Source organism: Tursiops truncatus, chromosome 3 (genome assembly GCF_011762595.2).
Source record: "Tursiops truncatus isolate mTurTru1 chromosome 3, mTurTru1.mat.Y, whole genome shotgun sequence".
Taxonomy (NCBI): Eukaryota; Metazoa; Chordata; class Mammalia; order Artiodactyla; family Delphinidae; genus Tursiops; species Tursiops truncatus.
Genome location: NC_047036.1, coordinates 124,150,277 through 124,177,764, shown reverse-complemented (window position 1 = coordinate 124,177,764; position 27,488 = coordinate 124,150,277).

Sequence of the window (27,488 nt, the reverse complement as noted above, 5' to 3'; positions counted from 1 at the left end):
ATTAGTTGTAGTTCCTTGAATTGGCCACTTACATAGATTTCTACTGCCACTGTGTGTGTGCGCTTCTTATTTTTTTAAACTGTTCTGTGGTTGCAGAAACTGCTCTTACGAAAACATCAAGTTACAAGCATTGGGTAAGTTACTGCTGGTTCATTTGGAAGTTGAAATGTAAATTTTTAACCATTTTCAGTTTTTAAAATCACAGCAAAATTGATCAAACAGAATGTAAAAAACACTCCTTCAAAAAGTAAAAGTGTGTATGTATTATTATTACATCAAGGTTAAGAAATAGAATCTAGCAAGTAATACAAAACCATTTAGCAGTGTCTATACAAGGTGATAGCGTATTTATCCTATTACCTTAAATTTCCTATCATGGGTAGTTACTTGCTGCACACAAAACTGAGAGCTATAGAAAGTATGTTTAGAGTAGAATTATTCATCCTAACAAAATGAAAGGGAAAAAAGCACCATCCCAATTACCAGTGTGTAGGAGAATAGACAGTGATGATTTCTATATGGCCAAATAGTGGAATATTACTTAAGGGTGAAAGTAAATTACAGCTCTGAACATCAGTATAAATAAAGGTCATAAGGGAGTATAAAAAGAAAGGCATATAGAATACATATTGTATCATTTATTTGTGAAAATTACCAAGATACCCAAAACTATGAAATATATAAATATAGTGAAAATATATATGTATTGATATGTAGTGAAATTCTAGAGGGAGGTAGAAACTCAGTTTGGTGACTTTCTTGTGTGTGTGTGTGTTTGTGTGAGTGAGAGAGTGATAAGAAAAATATCACCTAGGAGGGGAAGGTCATGGGTGGGGGTGGGAAATTGGTTACATTATAAAAATAAACTCAGCCAGTTGCATGGCCTTTTTGTTAATACACTATTTCTATAAAAATACTGATATTAGTTTCTTATTTACTGGATGTGACTCCATAAAGTTTTCTCTTTAAATCTAAACATATATTGTATTTATCCTTTTCTGGATGTATGGCATTTCATATTAAGATTTAAGAAGATTGTATTCAAATATTCATTGTCTAATGTATATTATCTCTCTATATTTGACAGGTAGAATGGGGTCCATACAGTGGTGTGAAAACATGCACAAAAGAATATCATCCAGTCTTTGCAACCAATGGCCACACTTACTGCAATAAATGTGTTTTTTTTGTGGTTCACTCAAGTAAGAACACAATAGTGAATATTTACTCTTCCAAAGTAATTAAAAAATCATGAAATGATAAGAAAATTCATTTGCTGATAATGTAGACACAACATACACAGAAAATAACTATAATATTTCTCTAAAAGCCAAGGAGACACACTTCTACCATGTCTTAAAATTCTTACTTCTGAAAGTAGTATTAAACTATCACTATAACCATGCTGGATGTTTTGCAAATGAAAGAACTAGTTAACTTAGCTTAATTTAATTGATTATGAACTACTAATGGCTGACTAGTGGCCAAGATGATGTTATTCCAAAGCTCTGATGCTCAACAGAAGATCTCACTGAAGTCATGAGAATCAGCCTTGCAGACCTCCAGCCACAGGGGGCATAATTGAGCAAAGAACAGACTCATGATTACACACTGAAATCATGTGATTGTCAACTTTGTCTCCTGAAATCATCATGGCCTTTAAAACCTTCCTGAGAGTGCAGAGCAGTCTAGGACACCTCCACCCAAACTCACATCCCCCTCTCCTCCACTCGGAAGGAGTTTGTGGTCTAAAGCTTTGCCAGCCTTTTCTGCAACACTCCCCCATTTTGTTACACATGTGTTCCTCATAAAATCTTTGCCCACTTACTCCCAAAATTGTTTCTGCCTCTTGGAAAATCTGGATTAACACAATGCCTAATGACTTCCTTTCTTAGGTCTAGTCCAAAGACTGAGTCAGGACTGAGCAGGTAGGAAGGATCAAACAGCCCCACAGTAGGGAGAGAACATGTATAAGGCAGGGGAGCAGGCAGGGTCCAGCTCCTTCTGGAAGTAGAGCACAGCCTTTCTGTAATGTCCCATAGTTCAGATCTCCTCATTTAGAAACATTTTGTGTACTGCCACAGTGTTTAATTTTCTGTGTTCTTTTAATAATTTTTTTTCACTTTCTGTCTGATTCTTTCTACAGAAAAAGTGGTGGCAAATTTGCTATTGCTCATTATAGTGAATGCTGACTTTTTCCTGGAGCAACACATTCCTACAACTTCTACTGTGATCCCATTTTGCAGTGGATTCTACAGACAATTAGAGTTGCAGAATCGGGGTCTTCCATTCTTAGAGGACCAGGTGAACCCGGTAGAATACAAGGTGGAATGTAGTATATTCCAAGTTCTTTCTAACTTTAAGATCCTTTCATTTCAGCATTTTTACTCTCTATGTTCAGTTCTTCAATGACAGTTTGAAAAATTAGTATCTTAGTTATATGTTTGATAATGTAAAACCTAATGCAATTTAAAACCCTAAATATTTTGCTCCATGAAATGTTAAATGGTGTTACATTTTATTTTAACATGCCCGTTGTTTATTTCGTTGGGTAATGGGTTAAGACATAAACAATTTTTGATACCTATAGCCAAAAAGATATTTTCCAAATATGACCAAATATTAGATTACTTGGGTATTTATAAAAAGTACAGGGCTTCCCTGGTGGCACAGTGGTTGAGAGTCCGCCTGCCGATGCAGAGGACACGGGTTCGTGCCCCGGTCTGGGAAGATCCCACATGCCACGGAGCAGCTGGGACCCGTGAGCCATGGCCGCTGAGCCTGCGCATCCGGAGCCTGTGCTCCTCAACGGGAGAGGCCGCAACAGTGAGAGGCCCGCGTACCACCAAAAAAAAAAGTACAGATAACTGGATTCTGTCTGTTCTAAAGATTCAGAACTTCTAGGAGAGGTTTATGGGAAATTGAAATCTAACAAGCACCCCAGGTAATATTATGATCATGAATCTTAGGTAATACTGACTCTAAGACCTCGGGTATGTCTATAATTGAATAAATTTCAGAATGTATAGAAAGATAATATAAGATTTATGAGGCTTGGGAAAAATTTCTATGTTTTTCATTCTTGATCACAAGTCAGTTGAGAGGTAAGTGGGTGCTCCTGGGATGAGAAGCAACACGGCCTTTATTGACTTAGGACTTGCTTTATTAGAGCCAAGTCAGATGTCTCTCCATTAGTCTCAGTTTTCCAGCCACAAGAAGCAGGCTTTAGTTGTGTGCCCAAAGGATCATTCAGACCTTGAATGTAGTGGCAGAAATGTAGGTTGACTGTTGAATGACAACTGGGAATCTATGACATAGGCTATGCTAGGCATGCTGTTCTTATCAATAGATACTTTTACATCTAAAGAGTAATCAGTGTGGGAGCTATTAAATCATTTAAAATCTCAAATATCCCTCTTAAGGAAAGTATCCATTAGAATGTTAATTTGTAGAGCAACGTTATAAAAATGCTTTCGGCCAATTGCACCACTTTTTCTTTGCAGAGGACTTTGTGAAAAAGTTCTTCAGTGAACATGTGTATTCATTTATGTATTCTTTTTTTTAAAATTCCACATAAATAAAGGTCTATGTGTCAAGCCCTATTTAGATGCGAGAAATAAGATAACAATGATCAGCTCTGCTTTACTTATCATCTAGGAATTTAAATGTTATCGATTAAAGGTATTATCCACTAATGAATGGAAATCCTCCTTTTTGCATGACTGTTCTCCTCAAAAGCTCTGTGAAACAGTTTTCTACATGTTACCTAACTCAGTTCTTCTAAGGATCACATTAGGTAGACATCAGCTCTCTATTTTACATATTATGAAAATGAGACACAGGAAATCTTACAGTATTTTAAACCTGACCTTTTGGTAAAGAGAGTTTGAATACAAAGCTTGAAATTTTATTCTTTTTAAAAACCAGTTTATTGTTGTAATTACTTACCCAAAATTAATCAGTTTTAGACATGATGTAATAATTGAAATATATAGAGAGAGAGGGAGAGAGAGAGAGGGAGAGAGATAAGCAACCATCAACACAATTAAAGTTTAGAGTGTTTACATCACCCCCAAATATGTGCCTCTCATCCTTTGGAGGTCATGCCCTCTTCCTACCCCCAACCCAAGGCAACTACTCATCTACATTGTATTCTCTTGTTTTACCTTTTCTAGACATTTTCTGTAAAGACAATGAAACAGTATGTTGTTTTTATATCTGCTGCTTCCATTTTACAGGTTTTTGTGGTTCATTCACACTGTAGCTTATACATCAGTAGTTCATTACTTTTTAATGTTCAATAGTATTCCATTTTATATTGATATACCGTGTTTTGTTTTACTTTTTCACTAGGTTATGAACACTGGAATTGTTGCCACTTTTTGGTTATTAAGAAAAATGGTGCTATGAACATTACTATACAAGTCTTTTTTTCTTTTCATTTTTTCTTGGTTAAACACCCAAGAGTAGAATGGATGCTTTGTATGGTAGGTTTATCTTGCGCTCTTCCAGAACCTATCAGTGTATTTTTCAAAGTGGCTGTATCTTCTTAACCATTCCCACCAGTAATGTATGAGAATTCCGTTTCCTCCACATCCTCACCAACAATTGTTACTGCATACCTCTTTTTTCTCTTCCAGTTTTATTGAGATATAATCGACATACAGCACTGTGTAAGTTTAAGATGTACAGCGTAATGATTTGACTTACATATATCATGAAATAATTATAGTAAGTTTAGTGAACATCCATCATCCCGTACAGATACAAAATTAGAGAAATAGAAAAAAATTTTTTCTTGTGATGAGAACTCTTAGGATTTACTCTTTTAACTTTCATATATAATGCTCAGCAGTGTTAATTATATTTAACATGTTGTTCATTGCAAGCCTAGTACTTATTTATCTTATAACTGGAAGTTTTTACCTTTCAACTACTTTCATACAATTCCATCTCTCCTCACCCCCTATCTTTGGTAACCACAAATCTGATCTCTTTTTCCATGAGTTTGTTTTTGAAGTATAATTGACGTACAACACTGTGTTGGTTCCTGGTACACACATAGTGATTCTATATTTCTGTACATTTCAAAATGATCACCATGATAAATCTAATTGTCTTCTGTCACCACACAAAGATATTGCATAATTATTGACTGGATTCCCCACACTGTACATTTCATAGCTGTGATTGATTTATTTTGTAACTGAAAGTTTGTACCTCTTAATCTGTCTCCCCTATTTCTCTTCAGCCCCCAACCCCCTCCCCTCTGACATCTGACAACTACTGGTTTGTTCTCTGTATCTGTGACTCTGTTTCTGTTTAGTTGTGTTTCGTTTCATTTGTTTTTGTTTTTTAGATTGTACGTATAAGTGAAATCATATAGTATTTGTCTTTCTCTGTCTGAATTATTTCAATTAGCATAATACCCTCTATGTTCATCCATGTTGCTGCAAATGGCAAGATTTTGTTCTTTGTTATAGCTAAATAATACTCTGGCGTGTGTGTGTGTGTGTGTGTGTGTGTGTATCACTAGCACATCTTCTTTATACATTCATCTATTGATTGGGCACTTAAGTTGCTTCTGTATGTTGGTTACTGTAAATAATGTTGGAATGAATATAGGGGTGAATCTATATTTTCAACTTAGTGGGGGTTTTTTCTTTTCTTTTTTTTTTTTTTTTTTTTTTTTGCATAAATACCCAGGAGTAGAATTGCTGGATCATATGGTAGTTCTTTTTTTTAATTTTTGAGGAATCTCCATACTGTTTTCCATTGAGACGTCACCAATTTACATTCTCACCAACAGTGCATGAGGGTCCCCCTTTGTCTACATCCTTGCCAACATTTCTTATTTGTTGTCTTTCTGATAGTAGCCATTCTGACAGATATGAGGTGATATATCATTTTGGTTTTGATTTGCATTTCCCTGATGATTAGTGATGTTGAGCATCTTTTCATGTGCCTGTTGGCCATCTGTAGATCTTCTTTGGAAACATGTCTATTCAGGTCCTCTGCCCAATTTTTAATTGGGTTGTTTGTTTTTCTCATACTGAGTTATATGAGTTTTTTGTATATTTTGGATATTAATCCCTTGTGAGAAATAAGTTTGCACATATCTTCCCACATTCAGTAGGCAGCCTTTTAGATTTGTTGATAGTTTCCTTCTCTGTCCAAAAGCTTTTTAGTTTGATGTAGTCCCATTTGGGTTTTTTTGCTTTTGTCTTCCTTGCCTGAGGAGACATATCCAAAAACAAAATTGCTAAGACTTATGTCAAAGAGTGTACTGCTTATGTTTTCTTCAAAAAGTTTTATGGTTTTAGGTCTTAACATTTAAATATTTAATCCATTTTGAATTTATTTTTGTGCCTGATGTGAGAGAAGAGTCCAGTTTGATCCTTATGTGTGTAGCTGTCCAATTTTCCTAACATCATTTATAGAAGAGGCTGTCTTTTCTGCATTGTATATTCTTGCCTCCTTTGTTGTAGATAAATTGCCCATATAAGTATGGGTTCATTTTTGGGGTCTTATTTTGCTCCACTGATCTATGTGTCAGTTTTCGTGCCAGTACCATACTGTTTTGATCATGGTGCTTTGTAGTATAGTTTGAAATCAGGGCATGTGATACCTCCAGCTTTGTTCTTCTTTCTCAAGATTGTTTTGGCTATTCAGGGTCTTTTGTGTTTCCATACAAATTCTAGGACTGTTTGTTTTAGTTCTGTGAAAAATGCCTTTGATGTTTTGGCACTGAATCTGTAGATTGTCTTGGGTACTATGATCATTTTAATAACATTAATTCTTCAAATCCATGAGCATGGTAAATCTTTCCATCACAGCAAATGTTTCCATCTGTTTGTGTCATTGTCAACTTCTTTCATCCAGTTTCTTATATTTTCTGGGTGCAGGTCTTTTTATTCCTAGGTATTTTATTTTTTTGATGCAATTGTTTTCTTAGTTTCTTAATGGTGTTCATTTCTTAATTTTCTTTTCTAATAGTTCATTGTTAGTATATAGAAATGCAATAGATTTCTGTATATTAATTTTGTATCTTCCAACTTTGCTGAATTCATTGCTGAGCTTTAGTAGTTTTTTTGGTGGCATCTTTAAGATTTTCTATGTATAGTATCATGTCATCTACAGTCAGTGACAGTTTTACTTCTTCCTTTCCAATTTTGATTCCTTTTATTTCTTTTTCTTTTCTGATGGCTGCAGCTAGACTTCCAATACTATGTTGAATAAAAGTGGCAAGAGTGGGCATCTTTGTCTTTTTCCTGATCTTGTAGGAAATGCTTTCTACTTTTCACCATTGAGTATAATGTTAGCTGTGGACTTGTCATAGATAGCATTTACTATGTTGAGGTGTGTTCTGTCTATACTCACTTTTTTATCACAAATGGATGTTGAATTTTGTCAAAAGCTTTTTCTGCATCTATTGAGATAATCATTATGACGTTTATTCTTCAGTTTGTTAGTGTGGTGTATCATATTGTTTGATTTCTGGAAATTGAACCATCCTTGTATCCCTGGGATGAACCTCACTGGATCATGTTGTATGATCCTTTTAACATACTGTTGAATTAGGTTTGCTAATATTTTGTTGGGGACTGTTTCATCTATGTTCATTAGTCTTTTGGCATGCTTTCCTTTATTGTACTTTTCAGATACTGTGTTTTTTGAAAATTGAAGGTTTGTGGCAACCCTGTGTTGTCAGATAATGGTTAGCATATTTTAGCAATAAAGTATTTTTAAATTAAGGCATGTACATTGTTTCTAAGACACAGTGCTATGGCACACTTAATAGGCTACATATGTATAGTGTAAACATAATTTTTTGCATTGGGAAACGAAAAAATTTGTGTTACTTATTTCATTGCAATATTCACTTTGTTTCAGCAGTCTGGAACCAAACCCTTCCGTATCTCCAAGGTATGCCTGTTATGTCATACTCAATAAAGCTGGAATATATATTTGGGGCAGGGGAACCTTGTGACAGTGTAAAACAGACTGCATTATCTTGTGCTCAGGGATCATCTAACAGGATCTCCTAAGCACCATAAACTTTGGAATATTAGAGAGGAAACACAGACATGTAGTTCAGCGTTCTCCAGCTACAGTTAACTCTAAATAGACAAAAGAGGCCGGGTAGCCAAAGTTCACCCATCACCACTTCAAATAAGCTGTTCCATTTGTATATGTATATATAACAGGAAGTTTCTCCAGAGATTTCCAAATTTCTCATTTACAGAACATAACTATGAATTGTGTTAATTAGAGAGGAATATTTTCTTCACATATTCAGCACTTAAATAATTTGGAAGTTAAACCATGTTTGTAGATGAAAATTCTTAAAAGTAAAAAAATAGAAATTATGACTTCATTAACTTATTTAATAAACAATTTCAGCTTATTCCCAGATGGAGAAATTTTGTCACTGAACAAAATCATCCAAATATATACATTTTATATTTTTGTATATATTTAACTGTGAGTGTGAAAACATGAATATTTCAGATGACACTCATTTGGTGAGATACAGAGAAACAACCATACTTGTAATCTGTCTTTTTCATAGTAAGATGATATAAGGCTTTCAGGAAGTAAACTGGTCTTATCTTTAAAATTTAAACTGCACATATTATGTGACTCAAAAATGCAACTACTAAAAATATAGAACTAATTGAATGAGCATGTAGTGACCTGCACAACCATGTTCATTACAACACTGGTAGCAAGAATAACTTAAAAGGAATTGTGTGTTTGTATATGCTTATATGAAGATATACCATTGATTGTTAAATGAAAAACTGAGTTACAGAGAAATGTCTTGATTTTATTCTTCTGTCTCTATTTTTATCTATCTATTTATCACCAGTCATCTTTAGGGCCAGCATCTTCAGATCTCTCTTAACTCCATCTTCATTTGGCCTTCTTTGTGTGTCTGCATCAAATCTTCTTCAGTCTCCCTTTTATGAGGATACTTGTGATGACATTTAGGGCTCACTTAGATAACCTACATATATAGATATCTACGTATATCTATCTATATGCTCTGTGTGTGTATATATATATATATGTATCTATATTGTTAATGTTATTACATATATATGTGTTATTACATGTAAATGTTAGTATATTTGTGAATATATAGATATACAGAATTATATACATACATATATAGACATATATACACATGCATATATCTGCATATACACACATATGCATATATTTATATGTGATTTTAGTATAGTTGTATATTAAATATCTGTAACTTTGCAGTATAAATGTATTTATGCACATTAAACATTTTCAGAAAAAATATGCATCAAATAACCCACACATCTAACATTCCCTTTCATGGTTAATTTAGAAACCTCATGGCCTGTTGTATCTCATAGGCAGTGTCTTCTGCTCTTAATCTCTGCTAATGAATGCACATAAGAGAAAAAATCCAGTGTTGTGGGATTCAGGACTGTACAATCACTTCAACTCTAAACTTCAGTTTAATTTTACCCTCCAAGGTCGTGTGCCAGAAGGATTATCTGCACAGATGTCTCTGATGGTATTTATGTAAATAATTCAAAATCTAGTGAAAGCATAATAACTTCCTATAATAAAGGAAAAATTTTAGCACTTACCAGATTTTGTATCCTCCCATTAAATTGGCACGGAACAGTGCTAGACTCAAAGGTTCTTTTCTCAATCTTGGCTTTCTTCACTGAAAAAAAAAAAGGTTCGGTTAGGGTGACACATGTAATCTAGCACAACTTTAAGTGCATCCTGTTTTAATATTTTATCCCTAATATTTATGGCAAATCGTTGAGACAGAAATTATTCCCACATTTAAAATTAGTAAATAGTGGATTAGGAAGTCTGAATATTGTCTCAAGGTTACTCAGTGGTAGATGGCATTTGAACTCAGGACTTTCATTTGCCAAAGTTCTTCCCACAGAGTCAGACTGTGAAGCAGATTAATTAAATAGCTCATATTATATACCTCTTCCTACTACTTCCAACCCTGCACAGTTTCCCACTTTACTTTGAGGTAAAGATCAAATTATTCATCATATAGTTGACGGCATTGTCCCCTGTAGTCTCAATTTCATTCCCAAGCCTTCTTTCTCTTCTTAATATTCACATTCTGTCCTCTACCTCAGGTTTCCATAGCTGGTTGCCCTGACAGTCTTTTTGAACATTCTTGGTTGTGAATTTGTACCATAATTTTACAAGATGTTCTCAGTGGGGGAAATTGATTAAAAGGAACACAAGAACTCTCCGCATTAGTGCTTACGGCTTGATGAGAATCTCCATTCAACTCAAGATAAAAAGTTTAATTAAAAAAAAAAGTTTAATAAAAATCAAATCTCCCATTGAGTCTAATGGACTTCTACTGTCCTTCAAAATACTAAGGGTGTAGGTATGTATCTAATTATAGTTCCCCAAACTCATTCTTTTCTTTCTTGTTTTGATTATCCTTTATTTTCAACTCAGGAACTTGGAAAGCTTCCCATCTCTTCTGTACCTTAGAGTTTCAAAGAATTGTTGTCACCTTCTCCCTTCCTCATACATGTGTTCATCAGATAAAATTGTCCCAAACCCCTGCTGAGAGATGATCTGTGTGAGATCTTCGTGAGGAAGAACACAGAAAACCTCAGGGTCTTATCTGCTGGGGGCCATCTGTTTTACCCCACCAGGCTGGTCACCAACAGTCCAATAAAGGAGACTCTTCAGCTGGGGGAAGTGGTTGAGAAGGAAAGGGAATAAAATAGGCACAGTCCCTGGAGCTGCAGACCTCACTCTCCACTGCCTTCTCTGTTTCAGGTAGGTCAGGTGGGGATGCTGTGGAGGTAGCCCTGGTGTGTCACATTGCTGTGAGGACTGCTGCAGGTCAGTCCTTGCTGAAATAACTATTTCTGTTTTCTGAGGAAAAACTGAAATTCCAAAGTGCATATTTCTTTAAATGCAGCCAGGCTCCTTGGCTGATCCAAGGGTTGGGAGGGTAAACCGCTCCTCCTTAAATGGGCAAAGAGAACTTGTCCTAGTGTTTCTCTCAAGTCTTCTACAAGGCCTTCTGTTCACATGTATGTCCTGTGGGTTGGGGGGAAGATTCCCACCATAATTACAAACCTAGGAGAGGGGGGCAGTTCCCTTAGCTGTAAGAAACTTTCATTTGGAAATGGGCAATTTGTCCCTGTGCCATGTGTTATAAGCATTCCTATGCATTTATTCTACAGACTTGATAAGATGTCTCTCTTCTCATCATGGATCAAAGTTATTTTCATTATTGGCTTGACATGTCCTCTTTATTTTGGTGAGTAAAATTTTCAGACCTGGATGAAGCAACTAACATATTTTAGGAAATGTAGGAAACAACTGCTATTATCTAGGAATGAAGGAGATTGCTGTTGGGTATGTAATACTTAAACGGGCAAAATGAAATGTTACAAATACCTATTTAAAAATTACATCAGTAGATTGCTTTTTCTCATTTCCCACCTTAGAAGGGTAGAGACAGAGGGGGCTAGAATGAGCAGTAAAATTTAGTTTTCTGTTTATTTATGATTAAAGATATTTACCTGATTTTTTCCCCCTTTTTGGAGGTCAGATTTCATCGTTGCTAAATGCAGAGTGTGGGCAGTAAAAAAGTCCTCTAGATCTGGTATCCTTGACAATCCTATTTGTTGTTTGCCAGCTCTGAGTCCACTAAAGTCAAGGCTTTGTGTAAGGAAAGAAGTAATTGATCCCTCTGCTGAAAACTTATCTTTCTTAAAGCACAAGATGGCCCATGAATTTCAGAGTAAAGTAGCTGTGAGATATTAACGAGATCCATGATACTCGAGTTGAATACTAAGTAGTAATTAACTTCTTCATATTAAGTGGCCTTAAGCAAGGCATTGTCTTCTCTGACTAGGATGTCTCTATTTATAAAAATGAAAAAAAGTGGTATCTTCACAGCAGGGTTTGGTGATTATTAAGCCATACTTAAAGTTATTTTTCAGAGTGAGATGAATTTAGAATTCTGTTTCCAGATTTGAAGTTATTTTGTGAGATGATTATTTTGATACTACCACAAAAGCCTCACCTCATTACTTGCTGTGTTTGAGTAGGTGATTTGCATAGATGTGGGTACTTCCCACCAGAGACACTGTTTTCCCCTGTTCGTCGTCTTCTTTTCAATTTACCTTTTGTGTGATGGTTGCAGAAACTGCTTTTGTACCCTTAAGAGAGACACGTGAAACTGTAAGTTCATACTGATTAATGTGGGAATTGAAAAAGGTAAACTTTTAATTTTTTTTATATTTTAAGTTTTAACAGCAAATTTTATCAAAAATATCTATAACAGAATAGTCCTTCAAAAAGTAAGATGAAGTGTCATTCTTACACTAAGTTCAAGAAATAGAATCTTGCCAGCTATATAAAACCATCCGTCATTTCAGACAAGGTAAAAATATCCCATTATTCACAGTTTTATTATTGAGCATAAACCTTGTTATATACAGGCATCAAAAAACAGTGTTTAAAGTGGAATTGTTCACCCTAGAAAAAGAAGAGGATTAAAAAAAACTAATTTGGGGGCTTCCCTGGTGGCACAGTGGTTGAGAGTCCACCTGCCGATGCAGGGGACACGGGTTCGTGCCCCAGTCCAGGAAGATCTCACATACCGCGGAGCGGCTGGGCCCGTGAGCCATGGCCACTGAGCCTGTGCGTCCGGAGCCTATGCTCCGCAACGGAAGAGGCCACAACAGTGAGAGGCCCGCGTACCGCAAAAAACAACAACAACTAATTTTGGGCTTCCCTGGTGGTGCAGTGGTTAAGAATCCACCTGTCAATGCAGGGAACACGGGTTCAAGCCCTGGTCCGGGAAGATCCCACATGCCGCGGAGCAGCTAAGCCGGTGTGCCACAACTACTGAGCCTGTGCTCTAGAGCCCACGAGCCACAACTACTGAAGCCTGTGCACCTAGAGCTTGTGCACTGCAACAAGAGAAGCCAATGCGATGAGTAGCCCCTGCTTGCTGCAGCTAGAGAAAGCCTGCACACAGCAATGAAGACCCAATGCAGCCAAAAATAAATAAAATTTTAAAAAATAAGTAAAATAAAATTGAAAGCAGGGACTCAAACAGATATTTATTTTTAAAAAACCCTAATTTTCCACTTACAGGAATATAAAATAATTTTCATAAAATCACAGATTGGAATATTACATAGAGGTGAAGAAAATCAACTGTATTTCTAAACATCTAAACAAACATTTTTAAAGATGCCTAAAAAGCAGCTCATGTAAGGATACACACACTATTGTTTATTTATGTAAATTACCAACACTGCCATCACTACACAAATTATATATATACACGTATATGGTTAACTACATATATACAAACATATATATGAACACATACATATACAGTGATAATCTGAAACTATCAGATTATCTATTAGTGGAAACTATTGAGGAAAACAGAAGATTTATAACAAATTCACTTATATAATTTTTTGTGATATGAGATAATGGTGAAAATCTGATCCATGTATGAGGTGAAGTAGGGGCAGAGTGGCTAAATTATTAAAATGCGTTTAGCCATTTGTATGTTTTTAAAAAATACAAAAAATATTGGGGTTGCAAAAATATATCAAAATATTTTTATGTCTCTGTGCATGACTTATGTCTATTTTTAAATCTCAATATAGACTGTAGAATATATTTCATTTTGATGCATACCATTTTGTATTAGGAATAAAAAATATTTTATTCAAAAAGTTTATTATCTGAAAATTTTTATGTTGTCTGTTTAACAGCCAGAATGTAACGTGTATGTGGATCGGTTACATTTTTGCACCAGAGAAATGGACCCAATCTGTGCAACGAATGGCCGAACGTACTCCAATAAATGTGTTTTCTGCAGTGAAAAGCTGTAAGAACACAAGACTAAATATTGGCTCATCCAAAATAATGAAGAAACAATCACAAAATTATAGGAACCTCCATTTTTCTGATAGCCAGGTCACAGTATAGATGGAAAATAACTGTACTTTCTCTGTTAAAGCCAAAGAAACACACTGGTACCTTTCCCTTAAGTCTCATTCCTAAAAGTAGTTTTCATTTGACCTCGAAGTATACCCATCCCTGTTGGATGTTACCCAACTGTATAAATCAATTACTTTAACTTGATTTAATTGCTGTGACTTACTAATGGAAGTCTGGTGACCGATATAATGTAATTCTTAACTCCAGAGGCTGAATGAGAACCTCTATGATGTAGCTCCAAGCTACAGGGAGCATAACTGAGCAAGAAAAGCCACTGACTTCAGAAATTTAAATCCATCACAATGGACAATTTATGCTAGAAAGGAACTCCTCCAGTGGTCCATTTTGTCCCCTGATCTCCTTGACAAGACTCCAAACTTTCCTTAGAGAGCAGGGCATGCTAGGACACTTCCACCTAACCTCCCTTGCTGCCTCATTCCCCCGAGGGAATTCTCAGTCTCAAGGTTCAGCCAGCCTTCCTACTTCCCACCTCATTTCCTCTCACTGGTGTTTCCTCTCATTTAATCCCCAAATGGGCTTCTCCTTCTAGAGAACAATGAAAACAATCTCTAATCCTCCTCTCTGAGGTCTCTCCTCAGTGGGTTCCAAGGCTGAGTCAGGACTGAGCATGTAGGAAGAGTCAAGTAGCCCCAGGTCGTTGGGAGGACCTGTGTAGGGTAGGGGGGTAAGGAGGGGCCCAGCTACCTGTTTGAGGAAGGGGAGCACAGCCCTCCTAGCACTCTTATATTCAGATTCTCCTCATGGAGAAGGGCTTAGTGCAGTGCTCAGGCAATATTAAATACTTTTTTAAGCATAATTTTTCTTTTTTGCTTTTTCTTTCTTTACAGAGAAGATAGTGGAAAATTTGGTTTTAGTCATTGGGGTTGTTGCTGACTCTGCCTCAGCCACACATTCCTATGGCTTTTATAGCAATTCTATTGTGAAATGGATTCTACAATTAGTCTTCTCCATCAGGGCTTTATATTCCTAGATGATCAGACAAAGCCTTCAATACTACAGAAGATGGAATATAGATCGTTGAAGAATTTTTCCAACTCTAAGAACCTGCCAATGAAAGATTTCTATTTTGTCTTCAGTTATTCAGTGACAGTTGAAAACCCATCTTAATTGTGTGTTCAATAATACAAAACCTAATGTAATTTGTAATCATGAATATTTCAATCAATAAAATGTTAAATAGTATTATCTTTATTAAAATACTCTGGTTGGTTGGTTAGTGTATTAAAAGACATGAATACTTCTGGTAACTGTAATTAAAGAAATAGTTTCAAAGATGAACAAATAATCCATTACTTGGGTGTTTATTAAAAGTGCAGAGAGTTGGGCTTCTCTTTATCCTAAAGAATCCAAAACTCTAGAAGAGGAATCTGGGAACTTGAATTCTAACAAGTACTCCAGGTCAATCTTCTGATCACCAGTGTTAGCCAAGACAGCTAAAACATAGCACATATCTATAATTGAATGAATTGCAGAGACTATTCAAAGATATTGTGTGATTTCTGAAGCTTGGGAGAAAACTATATTATTCTCTCTGTCTCTCACAAATAAGTCAAGAGATAGTTTGGTGATCCTGGCAGGCCAGGCAACTCTGCCATTACAGATCTAGGATATTCATTTGTGCTCCAAGTCTGATGCTTTTTTATTTATCTTCACCACTCAACCAGCAAGAAACAGGCTTCATTTGAGTGGCCAAATGTTCATCTATATATATTTTTTTTTTTTTGCGGTACATGGGCCTCTCACTGTTGTGGCCTCCCCTGTTGCAGAGCACAGGCTCCGGACACACAGTCTCAGCGGCCATGGCTCATGGGCCCAGCCGCTCCACAGCATGTGGGATCTTCCTGGACCGGGGCACGAACCCATGTGCCCTGCATCAGCAGGCGGACACTCAACCACTGCACCACCAGGGAAGCCCCCAAATGTTCATTTAAAGCTTAGTTTTAATGGCAGAAATGTAGACCAACTACAAGAAAGCAAGTTTCAAGCTGCTATATCTGTGATATCAGACCTGCTCTGCTTTTCAGTAAACATTTTCACCTCTAAAAGAGTGACCCACATGGGGGTTACTTACTCATTTGCATTCTTCAGTACTAATTTTTTTGTGTGATACGTGGGCCTCTCACTGTTGTGGCCTCTCCTGTTGCGGAGCACATGCTCCGTACGCGCAGGCTCAGCGGCCATGGCTCACGGGCCCAGTGGCTCCGTGGCATGTGGGATCTTCCCGGACCGGGGCACGAACCTGAGTCCCCATCGGCAGGCGGACTCTCAACCACTGCACCACCAGGGAAGCCCAGTACTAATTTTTAATGAAAGTATCCATTAAAATGTACAGATTTAGAGCCACATTATAAAAACGCATTCAACCACCTTCATATCCTTTTATTTCCTTAGAAAAGACATGTATAAAAAACATTCAGTGGGAGGACCTTCAAGATGGCGGAGGAGTAAGACATGGAGGTCTCCTTCCTCCCCACAGGTACATCAAAAATACATCTACGTGTGGAACAACTCCAGCAGAACATCTACTGAACACTGGCAGAAGACCTCACACTTCCCCAAAAGCAAGAAACTCCCTACGTACCTGGGTAGGGTAAAAGAAAAAAACACAGACAAAAGAATAGGGGTGGGACCTGCACCTCAGTCAAGGAGCTGTGAAGAAGGAAAAGTTTCCACACATTAAGAAGCCTGTTCACTGGCAGGGGCGGGGTGGGAAGCTCTGGAGCCACAGAGGAGAGTGCAACAACAGGGGTGCAGAGAGAAAAGTGGAGAGATTCACACACACATGATCGGTGCTGACCAGCACTCACTAGCCTGAGAGGCTTCTATGCTCCCCGCCAAGGCGGGTGGGGGCTGGAAGCTGAGGCTTGGGCTTCAGAGGTCAGATCCCAGGGAGAGGACTGGGGTTGGCTGCGTGAACACAGCCTGAAGGGGGCTAGTGCGCCACAGCTAGCCGGGAGGGAGTCCGGGAAAAAGTCTGGACCTGCCTAAGAGGCAAGAGACCATTGTTTTGGGGAGCATGAGGAGAGGAGATTCAGAGGCCAGCCTAAAGAAGCTCCAGAGATGGGTGCGAGCCGTGGCTGTCAGCGCAGACACCAGAGATGGGCATGAAACACTAATGCTGCTGCTGCAGGCACCAAGAATCCTGTGTGCAAACCCAGGTCACTATCCACACCTCCCCTCCCAGGAGCCTCTGCAGCCAGCCACTGCCAGGGTCCTGTGATCCAGGAAAAACTTCCCCAGGAGAACACATGGTGCGCCTCAAACTGTTGCAACGTCGTGCTGGCCTCTGCCACCACAAGCTTGCCCCACATTCTGTAACTCTCCCTCCCCCTGGCCTAAGTGGGCCAGAGCCCCCTAATCAGCTGCTCCTTTAACCACCTCCTGTCTGGGAAAAGAACAGATGCCAGAGGGCAACCTACATGCAGAGGCGGGGCCAAATCCAAAGGTGAACACCAGGAACTGTGCAAACAAAGAAGAGAAAGGGAAATTTCTCCCAACAGCCTCAGGAGCAGCGGATTAAATCTCCACAATCAACTTGATGTACCTGCATCTCTGGAATACCTGAATAGACAATGAGTCACCCTAAAATTGAGGCGGTGGACTCTGGGAGCAACTGTACACTTGGGGATTGCTGTAGGCAGCTGACCAGTTTCTGATTTTTAAGTTTATCTTAGTTTAGTTTTTAGCGCTTGTTATCACTGGTAGACTTCTTTATTGGTTCGATTGCTCTCTTTTTTTCACGTTATCTTAATAATATTTTTTTACTTTTTTGTTTTAATAACTGTATTATTTTTTTCTTTCTTTCTTTCTTTTTCTCCCTTTTTTTCTGAGCTGTGTGGCTGACAGGGTCTTGATGCTCCAGCTGGCTGTCAGGCCTGAGCCTCTGAGGTGGGAGAGCTGAGTTCAGGACATCAGACAACCAGAGATCTCCCAGCCCACGTAATATCAATTGGCAAGAGCTCTCCCAGAGATCTCCATCTCAATGCTAAGACCCAGCTCCACTCAACAACCAGCAATCTCCAGTGTTGGACACCCCATGCCAAACAACTAGCAAGACAGGAATACAACCCCACCCATTAGCAGAGAGGCTGCCTAAAATAATGTTTGCAGACACCCCAAAACACACCACCAGACACAGTCCTGCCCACCAGAAAGACAAGATCCGGCCTCATCCACCAAAACACAGGTAACAATCTCCTCCACCAGAAAGCCTACACAACCCACTGAACCAATCTTACCCACTGGGGGCAGACACCAAAAACAACGGGAACTACAAACCTGCAGCCTGCAAATAGGAGACCCCAAACACAGTAAGTTAAGACAAATGAGAAGACAGAGAAATATGCAGCAGATGAAGGAACAAGGTAAAAACCCATCAGACCAAATAACTGAAGAGGAAATAGGAAGTTTACCTGAAAAAAAATTCAGAGTAATGGTAGTAAAGATGATCCAAAATCTTGGAAATAGAATGGGGAAAATATAAGAAACATTTAATAAGGACCTAGAAGAACTAAGAAAGCAAACAATGATGAACAACACAATAAATGACTAAACACTAAACTAAACTAAAACAATACTAAAAATTCTCTAGAAGTAATCAATAGAAGAATAACTGAGAAGAACAAGTAAGTGACCTGGAAGATAAACTAGTGGAAATAATTACCGCAGAGCAGAATAAAGAAAAAAGAATGAAAAGAATTGACAGTCTCAGAGACTTCTGGAACAACACTAAACGCACCAACATTCAAATTATAGGGGTCCCAGAAAAAGAGAAAAAGAAAGGGATTGAGAAAACGTGAAGATATTATCATTGAAAACTGCCCTAATATGGGAAAGGAAATAGTCAATCAAGTCCAGGAAGCACAGAGAGTCCCATACAGGATAAATCCAAGGAGAAAGACACCAAGCCACATATTAAGCAAACTATCAAAAATTAAACACAGGGCTTCCCTGGTGGCGCAGTGGTTGAGAGCCCGCCTGCCAATGCAGGGGCTGCAGGTTCGTGACCTGGTCCGGGAGGATTCCACATGCCGCAGAGCGGCTGGGCCCATGAGCCATGGCCACTGAGCCTGCGCGTCTGGAGCCTCTGCTCCACAACGGGAGAGGCCACAACAGTGAGAGGCCCGCATACTGCAAAAAAAGAAAAAACACAAAAATATTGAAAGCAGCAAGGGAAAAGCAAAAAATAACATACAAGGGAATCCCCTTAAGGTTAACGGCTGATTTTTCAGCAGACACACTGCAAGCCAGAAGAGAGCAGCAGGACATATTTAAAGTGATAAAAGGGAAAAACCTACAACCCAGATTACTCTACCCAGCAAGGATCTCATTCAGATTAGATAGAGAAATTAAAACCTTTACAGACAAGCAAAAACTAAGAGAATTCAGCACCACCAGACCATCTTTACAACAGATGCTAAAAGAACTTCTCTAGGCAAGAAACACAAGAAAGGGAAAGACCTACAAGAACAAACCCAAAACAATTAAGAAAATGATAATAGGAACACACATATTGATAATCATCTTAAATATAAATGGATTAAATGCTACAGCCAAAAGACACAGACTGACTGAATGGATACAAAAACAAGACCCGTACATATGCTGTCTACAAGAGACCCACTTCAGACTTAGGAAGACATACACACCGAAAGTGAGGGGATGGAAAAAGATATTCCATGCAAATGGATATCAAAAGAAAGTTGGAGTAGCAATTCTTATGTCAGACAAAATAGGCTTGAAAATAAAGACAGTTACAAGAAACAAAGAAGGACACTACATAATTGAAGGATCAATCCAAGAAGAAGATACAACAATTGTAAATATTTATGCACCCAACATAGGAGCACCTCAATACATAAGGCAAATGCTAACAGCCATAAAAGGGGTAATAGACAGTAACACAATCATAGTAGGGGACTTCACACCCCACTTTCACCAATAAACAGATCATCCAAAATGAAAATAAACAAGGAAACACAAGCTTTAAATGATACATTAAAGAAGATGGACTTAATTGATATTTATAGGAAATTCCATCCAAAAGAACAGAACACACTTTCTTCTCAAGTGCTCATTGAATATTCTCAGGGTAGATCATATCTTGGGTCACAATTAAGCCTTGGTAAATTTAAGAATATTCAAATTGTATCAAGTATCTTTTCTGACCACAACACTATTAGACTAGATATCAATTACAGGAAAACATCTGTAAATACAAACACATGGAGGCTAAACAATACACTACTTAATAACCAAGAGATCACTGAAGAAATCAAAGAGGAAATCAAAAAATACCTATAGACAAATGACAATGAAAACACAACGATCCAAAACCTATGGGATGCAGCAAAAGCAGTTCTAAGAGGGAAGTTTATAGCTATACAAGCCTACCTCAAACACAAGAAAAATCTCAAATAAACAATCTAACCTTACAACTAAAGGAGCTAGAGAAAGAAGAACAAACAAAACCCAAAGTTAGCAGAAGGAAAGAAATCATAAAGATCAGAGCAGAAATAAATGAAATAGAAACAATAAAACAACAGCAAAGATCAAAACTAAAAGCTGGTTCTTTGAGGAGATAAACAAAATTGATAAACCATTAGACTCACCAAGAAAAAGAGGGAGAGGACTCAAATCAATAAAATTAGAAATGAAAAAGGAGAAGTTACAGTGGACACCACAGAAATACAAAGCATCATAAGAGACTACTACAAGCAACTATATGCCAATAAAATGGACAACCTGGAAGAAATGGAAAAATTCTTAGAAAAGCACAGCCTTCTGAGACTTGAACCAGGAAGAAATAGAAAATATAAACAGACCAGTCACAAGCACTGAAATTGAAACTGTGATTAAAAATCTTCCAACAAACGGGGCTTCCCTGGTGGCGCAGTGGTTGAGAATCTGCCTGCTAATGCAGGGGACACGGGTTCGAGCCCTGGTCTGGGAAGATCTCACATGCCGCGGAGCAACTGGGCCCATGAGCCACAACTACTGAGCCTGTGCATCTGGAGGCTGTGCTCCGCAACAAGAGAGGCCGCGATAGTGAAAGGCCCGCACACCGCGATGAAGAGTGGCCCCCGCTTGCCACAACTAGAGAAAGCCCTCGCACAGAAAGGAAGACCCAACACAGCCAAAAAAATAAATAAATAAACAAATGTGGGGTTTAAAAGAAAGAGAATTTTTAAAAAAATTTTTTTAAAAATCTTCCAACAAAGAAAAGCTCAGGACCAGGGCTTCCCTGGTGGCACAGTGGTTAAGAATCTGCCTGTCAATGCCGGGGACACGGGTTCGAGCCCTGGTCCAGGAGGATCCCACAGGCCACGGAACAACTAAGACCGTGCGCCACAACTACTGAGCCTGCGCTCTAGAGCCCACGAGCCACAACTACTGAGCCCACGTGCCACAACTAGTGAAGCCCACATACCTAGAGCCTGTGCTCTGCAATGAGGAGCCACTGCAATGAAAAGCTCGTGCACCACAACGAAGAGGAGCCCCTGCTCGCCACAACTAGAGAAAGCCTGCAAACAGCAACAAATACCCAGTGCAGCCAAAAATTACTAATAATAAATAAAATATTTCAAAAATCTTAAAAAAAAAAAAAAAAAAAAGGCTTGGGACCAGATGGCTTCACTGGTGAATTCTATCAAGCATTTAGAGAAGAGCTAACACCTATCCTTCTCAAACTCTTCCAAAATATAGCAGAGGGAGGAACACTCCCACACTCATTCTACAAGGCCACCATCACCCTGATACCAAAACCAAAAATGTCACAAAAAAAGAAAACTACAGGCCAATATCACTGATGAACATAGATGCAAAAATCCTCAACAAAATACTAGCAAACAGAATCCAACAGCACATTAAAAGTATCATACACCATGATCAAGTGGGATTTATCCCAGGGATGCAAGGATTCTTCAATATACACAAATCAATCCATGTGATACACCATATTAACAAATTGAAGGAGAGAAACCATATGAGAATCCCAATAGATGCAGAAACAGTTTTTGACAAATTCAACACCCATTTATGATAAAAACTGTCCAGGAAGTAGGCATAGAGGGAACTTACCTCAATATAATAAAGGCCATATATGACAAATCCACAGCCAACATCATTCTCAATGGTGAAAAACTGAAACCATTTCCACTAAGATCAGTCTCGCCAGTCTCGCCACTATTATTCAACATAGTTTTGGAAGTTTTAGCCAGAGCAATCAGAGACAAAAAAAAAATTTAAAAAAAGAAATAGGAAAAGAAGAAATAAAACCATCACTGTTTGCAGATGACATGATACCATACATAGAGAATCCTAAAGACGTTACCAGAAAACTACTAGAGCTAATCAATGAATCTGGTAAAGTAGCAGGATAGAAAATGCACAGGAATCTCTTGCAATCCTCCACTAAGGCTGAAAAATCTGACAATGAAATCAAGAAAACACTCCCATTTACCATTGCAACAAAAAGAATAAAATACCTAAGAATAAACCTACCTAAGGAGATGAAAGAGCTCTGTGCAGAAAACTATAAGACCCTGATGAAAGAAAGCGAAGACGATACAAACAGATGGAGAGATACACCATGTTCTTGGATTGGAAGAATCAACATTGTGAAAAGGACTATACTACCCAGAGCAATCTACAGATTCAATGCAATCCCTATCAAAGTACCAATGGCACTTTTCACAGAACTAGAACAAAAAATTCCGCAATTTGTATGGAAACACAAAAGACCCAAATAGCCAAAGCAATCTTGAGAAAGAACGGAGCTGGAGGAATCAGGCTCCCTGACTTCAGACTATACTACAAAGCTACAGTAATCGAGACAATCTTCTTGGATTGATCCCTTGATCATTATGTAGTGTCCTTCTTTGTGTCTTGTAGTAGTCTTTATTTTAAAGTCTATTTTGTCTGATATGAGAATTGCTACTCTAGATTTCTTCTGATTACCATTTGCATGGAATATCTTTTTCTGTCTCGTAACTTTCCGTCTGTATGTGTCCCTAGGTCTGAAGTGGGTCTCTTGTAGACAACATATATACAGGTCTTGTTTTTGTATCCATTCAGCCAGTCTATGTCTTTTGGTTGGAGCATTTCATCCATTTACATTTAAGGTAGTTATCGATATGTATATTCCTATTACCGTTTTCTTAATTGTTTTGGGTTTGTTATTGTAGGTCTTTTCCTTCTCTTGTGTTTCCTGCCTAGAGAAGTTCCTTTAGCATTTGTTGTAAAGCTGGTTTGGTGGTGCTGAATTCTCTTAGCTTTTGCTTGTCTGTAAACGTTTTAATTTCTTCATCGAATCTGAATGAGATCCTTGCTGGGTAGAGTAATCTTGGTTGTAGGTTTTTCCCTTTCATCACTTTAAATATGTCCTGCCACTCCCTTCTGGCTTGCAGAGTTTCTGCTGCAAGATCGGCTGTTAATTTTATGGGGATTCCCTTGTATGTGATTTGTTGCTTTTCCCTTGCTGCTTTTAATATTTTTTCTTTGTATTTAAATTTTGATAGTTTGCTTAATGTTTCTTGGTGTGTTTCTCCTTGGATTTATCCTGTATGGGACTGTCTGTGCTTCCTGGATTGACTGATTATTTCCTTTCCCATGTTAGGGAAGTTTTCAAGTATAATCTCTTCAAATATTTTCTCAGACCCTTTCTTTTTCTCTTCTTCCTCTGGGACCCCTATAATTCGAATGTTGGTGCATTTAGTGTTGTCCCAGAGGTTTCTGCGACTGTCCTCAATTCTTTTCATTCTTTTTTCTTCATTCTGCTGTGTGGTAGTCATTTCCACTATTTTATCTTCCAGCTCACTTATCTGTTCTTCTGCATCAGCTATTCTGTTATTGATTCCTTCTAGAATATGTTTAATTTCAGTAATTGTGTTGTTCATCATTGTTTGTTTTCTCTTTTCTTCTTCTAGATCCTTGTTAAATGTTTCTTGTATTTTCTCCATTCTGTTTCTGAGATTTTGGATCATCTTTAATTACTCAAATTTTTTCAAGTAGGCTGCCTATTTCATCTTCATTTATTTGGTTTTGTAAGTTTTTACCTTGCTCCTTTGTCTGTAACATATTTTTTGTCATTTCATTTTTTTTTTTTTTTTTTTTTTTTTGATGGGTGCTGCTGTATTCCTGTCTTACTGCTTGTTTGGCCTGAGATGTCCAGTATTGGAGTTTGCAGGCAGTTGGATAGAGCTAGGTCTTGGTGCTGAGAAGAGGACCTCTGGGGGTCCTCACTCTGATTGATATTCCTTGGGGTCTGAAATTCTCTGTTAGTCCAGGGGTTTGGACTTGGAGCTCCTACCACAAGAGCTTGGGCCCAACCTCTGGCCTGGGAACCAACATCCCGCAAGCTGTGTGGCAAGGTAAAAAAAAAAAAGGAAGAAAGAAAGGAAAAAAGAGCAGTATAATATCAAAGAATAAAAAACAAAATAGAATTAGAAAGATAAAAATTATATTAGGAAAAAGAGAACTATAATTGAAACAACTGCCACAAGGTAAAATAAAACCACAAAAGAAAAAAGAAAAAAAAAACGGTGTGGGGGAATAAGCCAAAAGAGAACAAAAGAAAGTATAAAGAGTAAAACAAAATTAGAAAAATAAAAGATTTAATTAGGAAAAATAAAAATATAAAAGAATCAGTAACAATGAATCAACAAGGTAAAACAGAACTCCTCTGTAAATGAGGAAAAAGAGAAAAAAAAAAAGCCTTGTCTATGGGGGTGGAGTTTAAGCGGGGGTGGTACTTAGGCAGAGGCAGGGTTCAGTGTGGGGCAGGACCTGGGGGGTGTGGAGATGTTTGAGCATGGGGAGGGGCCTAGGCGGGGCCATGTTCAAGGGTGGGATGGGGCCTCTGCTTAGGACCTGCGTGGAAGGGGAGAGGCAGTACGTGGAAACGAGGGCCTCTGGAGTGTGTGTTTCCAGAGTTTGGAGGTAGGACCTTGAGTGAGGCTGTGTGGGTGCGGTTTAGGCCAGTGCGTTGGAGCGGGTCTCTGAGTGTAGAGGTAGGGCCCTGGGTGGGGGTTAAGGGTGGGGTTTGGGTTCTGGATGGCAGGAGGGAGGCTCTCAGGGCAGAGGATTAGGACCAGGAATGCAACAGGCTCCTCGGTGCCTCAACGGAGAGAGAAAGCGCTGACCCCATTCCCTTCCATTCCTTTGAACCCCTCCCCCACCATTTCCCCCAGGGTCTCCGCCATCGCTGCTGGACCCCTAACTGTGGGTGGGTCTCTCTGGGTGTAGGAATTCCTCCCCTCCCCCAGCCACCCCTCAGGGGTGCTGGTCCCGGAGGTCCAGCCTTTACTTTTGCTCCCCCTTCCCTCCTTCCCACTCCCTCAGGATCCACCCAGCTGGAGGGGACCTAGGTGGGCAGAGGATCAGGCCTGAGGTCTCAGCAGGTTCCGGGGGCCCAAGTGGGCAGGGGAAAACTGGTCATGCTCCCTTTTGTTCCTCTGCCCTCCTAATGGTTCCCTAATTTACCACTTTGGGTATGGGATATCTTCCCCTATCCCAGCCGCCCCTCAGGAGGCCAGTCCCATCCTGCCTCCACTTCTCCTCCCCCTTCACTCCCCTCACACCCCACGTCTTACCAGTCACTGGGGTTTCCTCCCATCCCCTTAGGTGTCCGTGGTCCCCCACCGGTGTCTGGTAGGTGCCCTAGTTGTGAGGAGACATGAATTCCGCATCCTCCTAGTATGCCATCTTGACTTCGCCCCCCAAGACGTTAATTTCTAAAGACAATACATTCTCTTTTATGTTCTCTCTTATTTAGCATGATTTAATTTTCAAAGTTTTATTTTCTCCCTTTTTTTTGCTTAGTTTCCTTTTTAATTCCCTTTTGTATGGTTCCATAAAGAAATCAATTTTATTTCTTTACTTTTCATTTGACAAACATTGAATACCTACGTTGTGCCAGTAACTTGAAATTCCATTGTAGTCTTGTCAAATTTCTAATTAAAATCTTACAACTGAATTTTGCCTCAAGAAAGCAACTGTTGCTTAGAAAGAGTCAGAGAGACTGAACAGACAAAACAACTACATGTAATCTCAGATTAAATCCTACACCAAGAGAATGATATTTTTGGGACAGCTGGTGAAATTTGAACAAGATGATAAATTAGTTAACAGTTATTTATAAATGTTAATTTCCTGATTTTGATTATTGTACCAAAGTTATATAAAATATTAACACTTGGGGGAGCTGCATGAAAGACATATAGTATTTCTTTGGAATATTTTTACTACCTGTATAAAGTTAAATTATTTCAAAATGAAAAGATTTTTTAAAAACTTAAAATATAAAAAGTCAGTTTAGACCTTTCCATCTTAAACTAAAATATAAAAAGTCAGTTTAGACCTTTCCATCTTAAACTAAATCATTTGGTAAGATGTATGGATCACAAAAACTTATCTCAAAATTCTTGTAGGTGTCTAGTTTTCAGAAAATAGAAATACTGTATTTCACATCTGATAGTTATCTTGTATATTCTCTAACATTTGCTGAATCTTTCACTCATTCATAAATTCATCTGTCCATCTACCAGTCCATTCATTTATCCATTCATCCACCTATCCATTCATTAGGTGAGGTATTTATTGAATTTTTTCCATGTTTAAAGACCTAGGATCCACACGAGAGAAAACACTTTCTCTGACCTTAAGGAGCTCACATTCTAAGAAGACTATCCGTGAAGGGTAGCATAATATAAATGTTGAATTAAGTATATTAATAAAATCCAATAGAAATGCAGATGAGAAAGTAATAAATCATTCATAGGGATGACAGAGTAGAAGTGATTTTGCTCTTAGGAGATTTCCATAGATGTAGGGTACATGAGGGTAGATTTAAGGGTCCTTCTAAATGAGAGAATGAGCACACTTTTAACGATGGTGTGACTGGTAATTGTCTTTCAGAATGAAAGAGCAGCCTTAGCCAAGGCATATGAAAGGTCCTGGTATGCTAGAAACAGTAGGGCCGTTTAGTGTGGTCAAAGCATTGGGTCATAGGTGGATAGAGAATGAATGAGGCTGAACAAGGAGATTGTCAACAGATTGATAAGGGACTTGAAAGCCAGCTAAAGAATTTAGATATTATCTTCTTGGCAGATGAACATTATGACTTTGAAGTAAGAGAGTCATATGAATGAAGTTAAAATGTTAGAGCATTCTTTGGTATTAGTGTGGAGGATGTTTGTTGAATGAATTAACTTTAACTTTTTTAAAGTACTAGAGTTGGTTCTCTTTATATCTCTTTATAAATATTTTGTTTAAAATATTTAATCTTCAATTAGAAAAGTGAAATGATAAATGTAACAGTTATTAAGATTAAATCATTAAAATAAAGATTTAATAATAGTTCATTTTTATTTAGCATTTAGTATGCACCGAACACTTATGGGCTGTACATAAATTAACTCATGTAATATTGAATTAAGTACTGT